Below are 13,735 nucleotides of genomic sequence, written 5' to 3' on the forward strand. Positions count from 1 at the left end.
CGCGCACCCCACAGAAGCCACTCTGTCACTCCCCTCCTCAGCTGGACAGGGGAGAGGAAATACAATGAAAAGCTTGTGGGTCGAGATAAGGATGGGGAGAGATCACTCACGAGTTACTGTCATGGGCAAAACAGACTCGGCTTGGGGAAATTAGTTTAATTTATTGCCAATTAAATCAGAGTAGGATAATGAGAAATAACCCGAAATCTTAGAAACACCTTCCCCTACTTCTCCCTTCTTTCCAGGCATAATTTCACTCCTGTTTTACTCTACCTGCCTCCCATCCAGTGGTTCAGGGGATGGGGAATGAAGGCTGCAGTCAGTCCTTGTCTCAGCCACTCCTCCCTCCTTGGGGGGATGACTCTTCACTCTTCCCCTGCTCCAGTGGGGGGTCCCCTCTATGCGAGACAATCCTCCATAATGGCTCCAAAATGAGTCTTTTGGGCTTCCCGTGGGGTCACAGCCTCCTTTGGGCATCCACCTGCTCCAGTGTAGATCCCTTGCAGGGCCTACAGATGGATCTCTGCTTCATGGGCTGCAGGGGCACAGCTGCCGCACCATGATCTTCACCATGGGTAGCAGGTAAATCTGTGCAGCAGCGCCTGGAGCTCCTCCTGCCCCTCCTTCTGCACTGACCTTGGTGTCTGCAGAGCTGTTCCTCTCACACAGTCTTGCTCCTGTGGTGGGTCCATCTTGTAGCCAGCTGAAATTGGCTCTGTTTGATTTGGGGAAAGCTTCTGGAAACTGCCCACAGAAGCCACTGCTAGCCCCAGTTGTGACCAAAACCTGGCCATGCAAACCCAGTACAGCTCAATTGTATGACCTGGTGCCTTTCTGAAACGTGCTAAAAGCTTCATATGCATATAATTTTAAATAATTATTAAAGTAATATAGTTTGACTGGAAAACCCCCAATCACTCCAAAAAGATAGTGGTATCTGCAGATGATACATTCCAGCAAAGCATCTTTTTATACACACAAGCTGACAGGGGAAATTTGTCAGTGATTTAGTCACCATTCAGCTGAATCACCAGACTCTTTTTAAAAATAGCTTGATTGCAGCAAGGGGGTTCAACTCTCCTTTAGTAAATTAGATTAAATGCAATACAACAGGTACTCTGCAGAGGTATATTTTGGGATAGAGAAGAAATCTGTTTCTCCTTGTGGGTGTTGGCTATTTTATATTGCTCAAGTAGTATCTTTGAGAGACTGGGGTGCCAACTGCTGCTATGCAGCAGTATGAAATAATGTCATTTCCAAATGTGCCACCTTCAGGGACACTGCTGCTGAAAATGATCACAAAACCAGTGAGGTTTCTCCTTCTGGGCATAAGTGAGCTGTATAAAACAAGTTCCTGTTCATACAAAGCATAATTGTCACAAAAGAATAACAGCAGCATTTAGGACATGTCTTAGGGAGGGAACCATTTAAGGTGGTGACCTAGGCCCAGGATGAGGCTTTCCTTTCACTTAGGCTCCACAAAACAGCAGCTGGAGCACCAGGCTCTTGAGCACACAGCACAGTTTCTAGAGGACTCTAATATATTTTGCAATTCTTATTCCTAATGAATTCAACCAGTATCCATTCCCTTTTCCCAACGATTCACTGAGATACTTGTGCACATTTATGCAGTAGTATCTGGTATTTTGATTCCTTACAGTCTGTATGTGTTTAATGTCTTTCATGAGACATGTGGTAAGAAACAGGCTAGGGGAAAACAGATGAACCAGTCTGGGTTACTTGGTGAGCTATCCAAGCTTTCATCCTAAAGTCAAAAGGCAGCAGTTCTGAAAGTCAGAGTGGAGTAAATTCCAGCATGTTCAGCATATTCATCAGAAATATGAGAAATTGTGAATTATTGTCTCCTCGCTGATTATATTTGTGAATGTGAACAAAATTGTCAGAAGTTTTTCTTATCTCTGGGACTTCTTCCAAGTTTCTCCTCTGATTTCTCTGGTATCTGCAAAACTATGAATGCAAATGGAAGGGTTTTCCTCTCAGGTGGAATGCTTGGATCTCTCTGGTGTTTTGGGCCACTGTTTTATTAACGGAGAAATTTTGTTTCTGTTCAACTCTAAAGATGCTTTTTTTCTTTTATATCCATCTGCATTTTCTACTGTCAGGAGCAGCCCTCAAGATATCATGAGCTGGCTTTGTGGCATCTCAGGCTTGAATTGCTGACCTTGCAATGACAGTGCTTGTGAGATTTCCAGATCAGTTTTATGTCATCAGGGATCTGATTACTGAAAAAAATTGTTCAAACATTTGATTTTCCATTGAAAGCAACTTCAAGCCTTTTTGAAGTTTACTCATTAATTGCTAGGATTTGTTCTATAGCATCTACATCTGGGAAGAAACAGACTAGATGTTCTGAGAATTTGAGTTCATTCAGCTTCCAAAAGCCACTGAAACAAATTAATACTTCTATGTAAGTGTTATTGATACATATGTTCTCTAGGAATTGGAATAAGGCCAGTGTGGCCATGCTCTTTCCTGATAAGAAAGGGATGTCCTTTAACGTTAAAGCAAGGATACAAACAGGCCAAAAAAGATTTTCCATATTAAAACACACTGTTTCCAGACTGACGGCTTTTGCAAAGGAATCTGTGCTAGAAAATAGTGGGGAGTCTGCAGCAAACAAGGCCAGGGTTGCAGCCATAATAGTTAGCTGTAAACTAATCCTTTCTATTTCTTGGGTTTAGACTGGGTTTATCCCAAGGTACCCTTTATAAATCGATAGGGCAGTGAACAGTGATGATCTTGGGACACCTGTATGGGCAGTGAGAATGTGGCTGGGAGAGTCTGGTTACCAGTGGTGGTAACACTGCTGTGTTTCCTGAACAACACGAAGAGCTTAATTTTCAGGGTCTGAATAGTTTTAAATCCTTCCATTGTGGGGAACAGTAAACACTTCTCTTGTTATTCAGATGTTTTAATGGTTCCATTAGCACTTGCCAAATTTTGTCCATTGTTAATTTCAAATATTTGCATCCCACCATAATGACTCTCTTACAGCCACTGTAATACGTGCTGGATGTGTATTGTTGCCAGGGTTCCATTGAAATTAATGGTGATCACATCTGGGGCATTATTGGAAATGTATCGTCATCACACATGCCATAACTTGTGAGCTTTGGATGTGTGCTTTAGCAACAGTGGGATTATTGGCAGAATATGATGTGGAATAATCCAAAATATTCATGCAGAGACTGCACATCCTGTGTTCATTAATTATTTTCAATTTCAAGGACTCCATCTAATTCCTCAGGGATGGGAACTACACAGAGAAATCCCATGGCAATTAATTATTCATTCATTTTGCATAGGAAAACAATAATCTTCAGACTTAGTTTGATTTGATGTTTAAAATGGAAATCTGAGAAAGGCTTTCCTGCTGCTGGAAGTGAATAGCAAATGAAAAGCTTCCTGGAAGACCACACATAATTTCCACATGTTCTGAACAGTGTGATTTAGAAGGGTTTGTAGCAGCACTGAGGGACAGCCACCACAGCAGAATTATTGACTCACTGCTCTCCACGGTTGTTGTCCAAAGGTGGCCTCAGTAGAATTGTCAGAAGCAAAACTAAAATAGGTTTGAGAAGGTCAGAATAGACATTGACCTTCTGGGAGCATGGAAAGGAATGGGACTGCTGTTGCCAAGGCCATACAGGAGGAAGCTGTAGCGCTTGTCCAACCAACCAACGTGAAGCAGGAGTCTGCTCCATTCCCCAGCTTTCCTCCAGTGCAATCTCCAAGTTGGAGGGGACAGTCACCAGCTCAGGTCACCCCTACAAGGCAGGTCACCCCTACAAGGCAGCTCACTGGGGTCTGACCACATGTTTCAAGGAGGAGCACACTGTCTTGAGGTGACTTTATGATGTGTATCCCATGTCACTGTTCTATGCCCAGAAATTAATTTTGTGCCTTTCTGTGCCTTTAAACTGAGCCTGAGAGGGGAGAGAGAAAAGTGTACTTTTTCAAAGCAGTTTGCAGTTTGTTTTCATGTTTTCAAGGACACAGATAAAACTCTCTCTGTGTTCAGCAGTGGCAGGAGCGGGAGGAAGCACCCTGCTTGATTGCTTTATAGCCAGCTTTCGGCTTTCTTTTTCTCTGGAGGGAGACGGAGAGTTGAACTTTTGTTTTCCTGGGACTTAATTTGGGTTTTTTTCCCTTTTTCTCTGCTGGACTGTTTCAACATCAGAATACATCGGGAGGACTTTCCACTGAGTCCTTGGCCCTGGAGGTGGGCCCACCACCCCGTCACAGCTCCAAGGAGGGGAGAGAGAGATCTGCAAAAGGACTCTGAAATTTTCCCAGGTTTCTCTCAGCAAAGCGAGAGGTTTCCTTATTTAGCATCATTATCTTTTTCCTGTGTGTTTGTTAAATAAATAGTTTTATCTCTTTCACTTTCCTTCAAGGAAAATTCATTTTTTCCCGAACCTGGTGGGGGAGGGCTGGTTGTAACCTGCCTTTTATCAGAGGATATATTTCCAAGTTTCCCCAAATCGGCACACACACATAAGTCAGCATAGCAGTCCTGGCCTTCAGCAAATTGGAGGTTTTGCTTCTCTTTCAGCCCAACAAGACTCTGGTATCTGATGGTCTTGTAAGTGGCCATAAAATACTGCAAATGCCCAGCACTGTGCTCAGAAAGTCTTTCAGAAGATGCAAATATGGAGTGCACTGAGGTTTGTAGGTTGAATTGGTAGGGGTCTCTGGAGCACAGCAATGTATATAATTCATAGGACCTTTCTTCCTATGCAAAAAGTTATGAAAATAGCAATAGAGCTGGCAATCCCCAGGAGCAAGAAGTCAGGCAAGGAAGGCAAGAGACTGGAATGGCTGAATAGGGAATTGCTGGTCAAACTAAAGGAAAAGAAGCAAATGCACAGGCAGTGGAAACAAGGGCAGGTGACCAGGGAAGAGTATGGAGATGAAGTTTGGTTGTGTAGGGATAGCGTGAGGAAGGCCAAGGCGAAGCTGAAGCTCAACTTGGCAAGGGACTCAAGAGTATCAGGAAGGGCTTCTACAGGTGTGTTAACCAGAAGAGGAAGAAGGTGAAAACACCAGAGAAGATGAATGCCCTGATGAACAGCGCTGGTAAACTGCTAACAGTGGAGGAGGAAAAGGCTGAGGTACTCAACAACCTTTTTGCCTCAGTCTTCAATAGCAACCTCTCTTCCCACACCTTGAGTGGACAGAAAGCAGGATGGGTGGGGACTGGGGGGGCGAAGTCCCTCCCACTGTAAGTAAAGATCAAGTTTGTGACCATAGAGGAACCTGAATGTATGTAAGTCTACGGGATCTGATAAGATGCATTCCAGAGTCCTGAGGGAATTGACTGATGTAGTTGCCAATTCACTCTCCATGATACTTGAAAAGTCATGGCATGCAGGTGAAGTCCCTGGTGAATAGAAAAAGTGAAACCCTGTAGCTGTCTTCAAAAAGGGTCAAAAAGAGGACCCTGGGAGCTACTGACCTGTCAGTGTCACCTCTGTGCCTGGGGAGATCATGGAACAGATCCTCCCTGAAGCCATGCTAGGGCATGTGAAGAACAGGGAGGTGAACTGGGCTTCACCAAGGGCAAGTCCTGCCTGACCAACCCAGCGGCCTTCTATAATGGAGTGACCACATCAGTAAACAAGGGAAGGGATACAGATGTCTTTTATCTGGACTTCTGCAAAGCCTTTGACACAGTCCCTCACAACATCCTTCCCTCTAAATTGGTGACAGCTGGACTCAGTGCATGGACTCTTTGGTGCAGAAGAAAGTGGTTGGATCATCACATCCAGAGGGTCGTGGTCAACAGCTCAGCCAATGGACAAGTGGTGCCCCTCAGGGGTCCTTACTGCCACCAGTGTCATTTAATATCTTCATTAATGACATAGATTAAGGGATCAAGTGCACCCTCAGCAAGTTTGCAGATAGCACCAAGCTGAAGGGTGTAGTTGACACACCTGAAGTACAGGATGCCTTGGGACTTGGCCAGTCTCAAGAACTGGTACCATGGGAATCTCAGGAGGTTTAACAAGATGAAGTGCAAGAGGCTGCACCTGGGTCAGGGCAACCCCAGTGCCATCCAGGCTGGGGTATGAACAGATTGAGAGCAGCCCTGCCCAGAAGGACTTGGGGGTGCTGGTGGGTGAGAGGTTGAACATGAGCTGTCCATGTGCACTTGCAGCCCAGAAAGCCAACTGTGTCCTGGGCTGCATCAAGAGAAGCGTGGCCAGCAGGTTGAGGGAGGAGGACACATAAGGCTGTCCAGAATTTGCCTAAATTCTGTTTTTTCTGAATCTGTCTGAATAGCCATTTGGGAGATTTGTCTGCCAGCTGTCCTGCTATGGAGAAATTTTTGATGGTAGTGAAGGTTTATCTGTTGGGCACTCTGCATTGAAATAGAGAGGATCAAGCTCATGATTTCACCTGTCTTCTTGCAAATCAGAGCATCAGTATGGTTAAAGCAGTGTTGTTCTAGAGGTCCCTTAATTTTAGTGATATTTTGGTCAAGACCAGACTTGTTAAGCAGAACTGGTCTATCTGGTCAATTTACAGGTACCAATAGGAAAAAAGTTAGATTTGGGAATTGCTGCAATTTTTCTTCAGAAATGGGGATGTGAGCTTGTTTGTACTTTCTGCCCATGGTGAAGCATGTCGTGATTGCAGCAGTGCTACCTTCATGCTCCTGGGTTCAGAAATCAGTGTCCAGTGCTGCAAGTGCTTTCCCAGTGGTAAGACAGACAAGAGAAGAGTTCTCAGTCCTCTCAGAAGAGACTCCTTTTATCTCTCCCTGCAAGGTGATCAGTGTTATCAGCTGGTTTGAGAGCGCATTTGTGCCAGAGCATTGCAAAAGGAACAAAGCATGACTGAGAGATACATGCAGTACAGTGCTTTTCAGAGCTTATTTTTAGACTGGAAATAATGTCAGTTTTAATCTTCCTTGATGGCTGTTTTCAAAGGCACGCAGGATGGACACTGGTATTTTACCTATCAATGCAACCTTGTTTATAAAATCAAGAAACATTTAAATATACCAAGATTGTAGATAGTAGCTTTCTTTCCCATTCTTTTTTTTTTTTTTTGGTCCCAGCTAAAAATTTTTCCAGTAACTAACTGATTTTAACAGAGTATGACATTTTCTTTGCTGTACACAGGGGAAGTAGTTTTTTTTGGGGTAGAGCAGATTTCCTGTGATTCACTGGATTTGTGTAGAAGGTCCCTGCAGAAGACATGATACCACCTTTGACAGTACTTGTATTCTTTATACAATAAGCTAGTTATGTATTTCTTATTCAGATTCCCAAAGGAACTGATATCTCCTTGGTGCTAAACAAGCTGTTGGGAGGTCCTTCTATTTTCAGCATCATCTTGGTTTCATGAGAATCCACTGGAGAGCTACATGTTGTGGTGGCAGAGCATATTTTACCACTGATTTTCTGAATTTCTAGAGGTCACTGATGAATCCTTTGTCAGCTTCTTTCACTGGCTGAGAATGATTGTTCTCATGGTTTCTCTGTTGAGCTATCTTAACTTTGCATGTTTCTCTGCAGTATTTTGGGAGTGCATCTGAATCCATGTTTCTATGCAGAAAAGCCAGACATTTTACAATTCCTTGGGGTAAGTGTGATGTGAGAATCTGAGCCTGTCAGCAGTGACAAAACTTTCAGTCCCTGGGTGGTGAGAAGGAAGAGGGAAGTGTGAAGATCAAGGTGCACACGCTTTCAGACCTGGACTATCTGTTTCTTCTGCTTAAATTTGACTGGCATGGAGACCACTTTTGGCTAAGGTGCATAACCCTTAGGTCCAAGAGGTGACTTAGAACTAGTTATAAATGGCCAAGCTTCTAGGAGCTGCAGTTGTCTCCCTGATCCTGGTCTTTATCCATGTTCCTGCAAATCTATGGGGTGAGCAAAGACATGGCTGGGGAGGCTCTGTTCAGGTGAGGATGTGTTCACCCAGCAGGGATCCTTTCAACGGGGATATACTGTCAGGTTAGGGCTGCTCTTGTTTGTTTGACTGGGTCAAACTAGCTGGAAAAGGGCCTGGTTTGAATGTACAGCAGTAGCTAAATAGGTAATTGAAGACAGGAGGGAGGACACTCCTTGGAGAATCAGGGCAGTTTTGGTTGTTGTAATCCCTTGCTAACGAAGCTACCAATGCTGTAAATGGCAAAGGGGAAAAGAGGCTCAGGCAGAGCAGCAGGAAACCAGAGGACAAACACATTTTAAACCTTTTCCTGCAATCTTGGTAGATGGCTTTGATCGTTTCACAGAAACCAATGGCGAAAAAAATGACACCAGAGAGGCAAAAAATCCATTTTATCCTCCTTTATGCTCTTTTTCTAATGTATTCTTCAATACAGATATGGCAAAGGTACAGAACAACAGCATAAAAAAATACAGACAGCAATTTTGAGAAAAAGGGAATACACTAAATGCTACCTGCTGTCTACACCATTTCAGATAAAAAGTAGTGAGTTTCACTGCACATGTTTTAATCTCAAGAATTCAAGTTTTAAGTGGAAATGTGTTTTTTCACTGAAATTTTGTGATAAGTTTAAGGAAAGGCAGAGAGAGAGGGGAAACAGGCAGGGACTAATCAAGGACTAATTTGTTTCAAAGCCTGTTATATCCAAATGTGATAGAGAAGTGCCTTAACAGAAGAGCTGTTTTATCAAAGAAAAGAGAATGTGAGATCATAGAATGAAAGATGAAAAATGTCTTAGTAGAAGATTAATAGAAACATAAATAGTCTCAAATTTGCTAGAGGAACAAGGAAAAGAGCCTCAGGTGAGACACTTAAAGAAAAAAAGTATTGTGCCTAGTAATCTTGAAAGAAGGTAACTGCAGTTGTGTCACACAAGACAACCAACTCAAGCTGAAGCTTTTCTATCCATTCTTTCTCCCACATTGCTCTACTGTCACCATCTGCCATTGGTGAAACAGCCATGCAGAGGCTTTGCCAGCAACTCTGATGTGTTACAGCTTCAGCTCACAAAGGCTGAGGGAGGTGCACACTACAGAAGAGACACCCCCAGAGCTGAGTTTAGACATCCCCTATGCATCACAGGAATCAGAAGCAGCAGTGTGGGGTGTTAGAGGAAATGGAATGGTGGAGGCAACCATATGAGTCACATAGCTCAGGGTGGTCAAAAGTCCAGCCATGGTTTATCAGTGGCTTCCTCAAGCAGCCCAGGAGCTGATTGTTAATCAGGAACATAAAGGCTCTGGATGATTTTTTTCTTACATTGCAGTTTAATTACGAAGTCTTTTACTTGTCTCTACCTGTCTTCAGCCATCTCTGATTTAAACAGGTGGGCCCTATTTTTAAGCTCTTCCGCCGTACTGTTGTTGAGTGCCCCTGAGACAGGGATGTGCTTCAGCATTTTAGGGCTTTTCTGTGCTTAAGATCCCAATTTTTTAGAGGTTTAGGTAGAACCAGGTGGTAGTTTTCTGTCATATCATACTTAATGGACAATGTTTAATATGGCACAGAGCTTTGATTCCTACCCCTGAAAAACAAAAAGGAATAGACCTTCTAATCTGTGGAGTTAATATAGTAGCCAGCTCCTAGGATGGCTCACAATTTTTATATGGCTAGGCTCCAGTTCCATGAAGCTTTGTTCTGCTCAGATAATAGGCACTAGCACCAAGGCCTACTCCAAAGTCCACTTGAAGCCATTAGAAAGACACTCTTGATCATACTGCTTTAAAGAGTGCCCCATCCATGTATTTATCTCTCTCAGTCTGAAGGGGTATATGAGGATTGCAGACAGAGAAGACACCAAAGAACCTCTGACTGAGGGACTGAAAGCACCAGGAACCCAAACAGACCTGGAAGCAGCTCTGTGATGAGAAGCAGGGTTTACTTTTTCAGGCAGTGTCACACAAGCAGGGGTCTGCTTTTTCTGACCTCAGCAGATGATTTCGCATGGCCCTGAGCTGCAGTGGTTGGACTTGGGCCAGAAACTTTCAAGTGTGAGGGCTTTGACACCTCTTACTGTGCTTTGAAACAAAGATCTGAAAAATCTATTGTATTTCTTTAGGAAGCCAGTGTTTATTTTCTTACTCAGCTAATTATGTGTGATTATAATATGCCTCTATAAAATATCACAAAAAGAAATTTAGTTCAAATACTATAAGGACACAAATATGTGATGCAAAAATCACCAGGGTGGATTTTCAACAAGATTTTTGCTTGTTTTTTCCTAGTGAATGCTCACTGTAGTCCCTTTCAATGGTGATAACTGATTACATTCATTTATACATGTCAAAAGCAAAAACATGGGGAGTCTTTTTAGTCAGCTGTACAAAAGTACCTGCTGCTGGTCTTGATTTGATTATTGGGGAAATAAAAAAATAAAAAACCCCAACCAGATTACTAGATCTCCATAGGAAGCCAAAGAAGCTACAAAGTTCATTGTAACAAAATGCCATGACTGGAGCAGAAGTGGGACATAATACTAGCTAGAGAGGTTAAGAAGAGAGGTGAGAATCTGTGTTAAGGCGTCATGGTCAGCAGCTGCATTTATATTTTGACTTACATTGCCTCAAGACCTAGCTTCTTGCTGATATTGAAAAAATATCTTTCTGTCACCTCTTTTCTCTAACCAAACCAGAGCTGTAATTGTGACCACGTGCCTAACATCTCACCAAACAAATCCCCATATTCTCATCTTCCCCTTGCTCATCCCAGACACAGCCTGCCAAGCCTGTCTCGTTCCCTCATCCCCAGCCTGTACAGTCCAGCACCTCCTGGGTTCCTGCAGTCCTGCTCTGTTTCACTGCAATCTTCACCTTTCCTGTTCCTTATGCTCCTCCTGGTGGGACTCCTGCAGCAGCATTGCCACAGCTGGGGGAAAGGATGTGGCTTCGTCGTGGGGACTGCAACACAGAATGTTTGTCTATTCCTCTCTGTTCTGTTGCTCTTTGGGTGCAACTAATATAATAATATCCTCTGCAAAGCCTTCCTGAGTATGGGACCCCAAAGCAGCGCAGGCATTTTATGTGCCAAAACCCCACTATGGCAGCTGTGAAACTCAATGCCACTTGGATATATAGCTGCTCTTGCCTCAGGGCTCGAGGCAGGATAGCTTTACTGTTAAGGTGCCAGATCCAGAATCACAACTAACACCTTGTACTTCCCACACCAATGGTGCCTTGAGGCTTGAGGAGGAAACTGGACTGTGAATAATGAGGTATCTGAACAGTCAGTGACTCACTGGAAGTGGTCTGAGATATTGACAGTCTGCCAACAATTTTATCATAGTTGTCAGTGAGAGGAAAGATAAGAACGGAACCACAAAGTGGTGTTGATTTTTAAAGGTCAGCATACTTGTGGTTCAAAGTCACTGTGGGAGGAATCTTCTGGATTTTCACAGAGATTTCACTGAGAAAAGAAAAACTAAAAAAAATGTGGATTACCTCCTCTTAATACAAAATACCTGTAAATTAGTATTCAGAATACAATGGCCCAAACTTAACTACACATTATTCTTTGTATTTCCAATGTTGAATTACCTTGAACTTCTAAACATTTCTCATCATAGGAATGCCAAATTTATGGAAGTATTTGCTTGTGCATTTGATTGTCTCTCATCCCAAAAGTGATGTAAAATAAGTTTGTGCAATGGGATTACCAGGAAGAAACCAATGAGCTCCATTTGCTTGTAGTTCATCATCTGTACTGAGGAAGGTGGGAGAGCCGCCAGAGTTAACAGATGTGTCTGAAAATCATGATTTCTTTTTATTGTAGCCTTACTGATCTTTACCAAGTTGACAAAATGACATTCAGCTGGTAAAAAAAAGCTAGTAATTGCGTGTATTAATGCAGCTAATATCCCTGGGGTTTTCATTTGACACAAAACAAATTTAACAAAAAACCAAATCAAATTATCCTGAATATAAATGAGTTATAGTATGTTCGCAGTACTGCAACCCCAGAAAAAAATGGAAAATTCTAAACCAGCTAAAAAAATTCAGAGCCCATGGGAGAGCTGTAGGTCCCTGAGCTAGAGTTGGTTAGATGGAATCATTTATCCTGCAGGTGAGTCTTTCCATCTCTGACAGCATCTGTCTCATTTGTTATTTCTCTGCCTCCTACTTTATATGGCTCACAGATGTTACCCTCCCTGCATTTTTGTGAACTTGTTAGCACACTACTAAGATCTTTTTGCTTTCTATATTTTGTTCTGTTGAATTACTCAGTCAAGAACATTTATTAATCCAGCAAACTTTCTTCCTTTTGCTCCACAGATTCAGACATTGATTATTGCTTAAGACACCATCTCTTTGAAGAGCATATTATGCAATAATACAATAATGATCCATTTCAGGTAGGTAGCCCAGATAATCTATTAGATTTCTCTACACTGTTCCTAGCTTGATTTTCTGACTTAAAGCAGAATCATTAACAAAAGCTTTTCAAATACGGGCAAAAATAAGAATAGAGATCGAATATAAGCTGGCATAACCCTGTTTCATGCATGCTGAGAAATTCCTCACTTTCTGTAGAAAGTTTTGCAACTTCTTTGTTGCCAGCAGAATTAAACTTAGAACTCAATCCTCCCTTGCTGTCATTGCATTGTGCAGAATATCTGCTCACTGCAGTTGTGGAGCTGATTTCTGGTAAGGTGAAAAAAGCCATTGTTCATCTTCATACTTCCATGCATTGAATAAGTCCCTGCCACCGAGACTGAGATACCGAAAAGTAATGTGCAAACTTAAATTGTGTGGGTGAAGGACCACTCCAATACAGTCCCTGGCTTTTTTCTTTATGACTCTTTGAGACCTTTGTGATTTCCTTAGCTCTTCACTGCCTTGCATAGACAGCATTTTATCAGTAGAGTAACTGATGAAGAGCACTTCTAGAGTTATCCTGACTTAATTTAGAAAAGAAAAAAAAGACTGTAACTTTTGCTAAGGAGAAACTCAGCCTTTCCTAAAATACGTTTTTCTATAGCCCTCTAATTTATGGCAAACTTAATTCAAAGTTCCCAGAGTATTGCATTCTTACTTGTATTGAGTAGATTTTTTCTTTTTTAATGTTAAAAATTATAGAATTAATTCTTTTCCCCTGGGAACTTATAATGCTAATATTTGAAGTGGGGCACCATTTAGCTAGATGGTGACTGAAACACTAACACTGTTTATTAGAATAAACTGGACTGACTTACTGCTTTGCCTTGCCTTTTGCTGTCTTTTTTTATCCTCATGAACTTGTAACACCATGCTGAAGATGAAAAGTGGAACTCTTGGAAAAAGAAAAGTGTTTTTCTGGTTTTTGGGGTTGTTTTTGTCAAGAAACACAGGACACTTAAGGAAAATGTACAGGAGTTGAATGTTCTGTAAAATTTCTTAGAAAACTGTATTTATCTGGCTCCAAAAAAGGACTCCTTGACCTGAATCACTTCCTCATGACTAAGCAGCACTATGCCATAGAAAGCACATATCAAAGGATTTGATCTTAGCCAAATCCTCCTGTTCTTGTCCACTCCTCCACTCATAGATCTTCTTGTCTCTAATAAGTGGTAACATGTCTAATAAATTCACACTTCAGCCTTGACACAACTCAACAGAAATCTTTGTTCACCACAAGATGCAAAGTAATTGAAACCCAGGCTTCCTGGCATCTGACTAGAGACATGGAGCCTTCAGAATGTCTCAGCAAATTTAAAGTTTTTGATTTTTCACTAATTAAACCCTTTAATTTATATGTATTAAGTCAAAGTTTAAAAAAA

General features: G+C 42.1%; 1 long non-coding RNA gene across 23 annotated transcripts in view; it reads left to right on the forward strand.

Annotated features, from left to right (window-relative positions):
* Nucleotides 1–13,735, forward strand: part of LOC108445249 — a 290,571-nt gene that overhangs the window by 182,939 nt on the left and 93,897 nt on the right. For all 23 annotated transcript variants that reach the window (XR_001860038.1, XR_001860035.1, XR_001860029.1 and 20 more), the window contains one exon: nucleotides 12,252–12,331. This is a non-coding gene — a long non-coding RNA (uncharacterized LOC108445249). The remainder of the gene's footprint in view (nucleotides 1–12,251; nucleotides 12,332–13,735) is intronic.

The sequence above is a fragment of the Corvus brachyrhynchos genome, unplaced genomic scaffold (genome assembly GCF_000691975.1).
Source record: "Corvus brachyrhynchos isolate BGI_N302 unplaced genomic scaffold, ASM69197v1 scaffold11, whole genome shotgun sequence".
NCBI lineage: Eukaryota > Metazoa > Chordata > Aves > Passeriformes > Corvidae > Corvus > Corvus brachyrhynchos.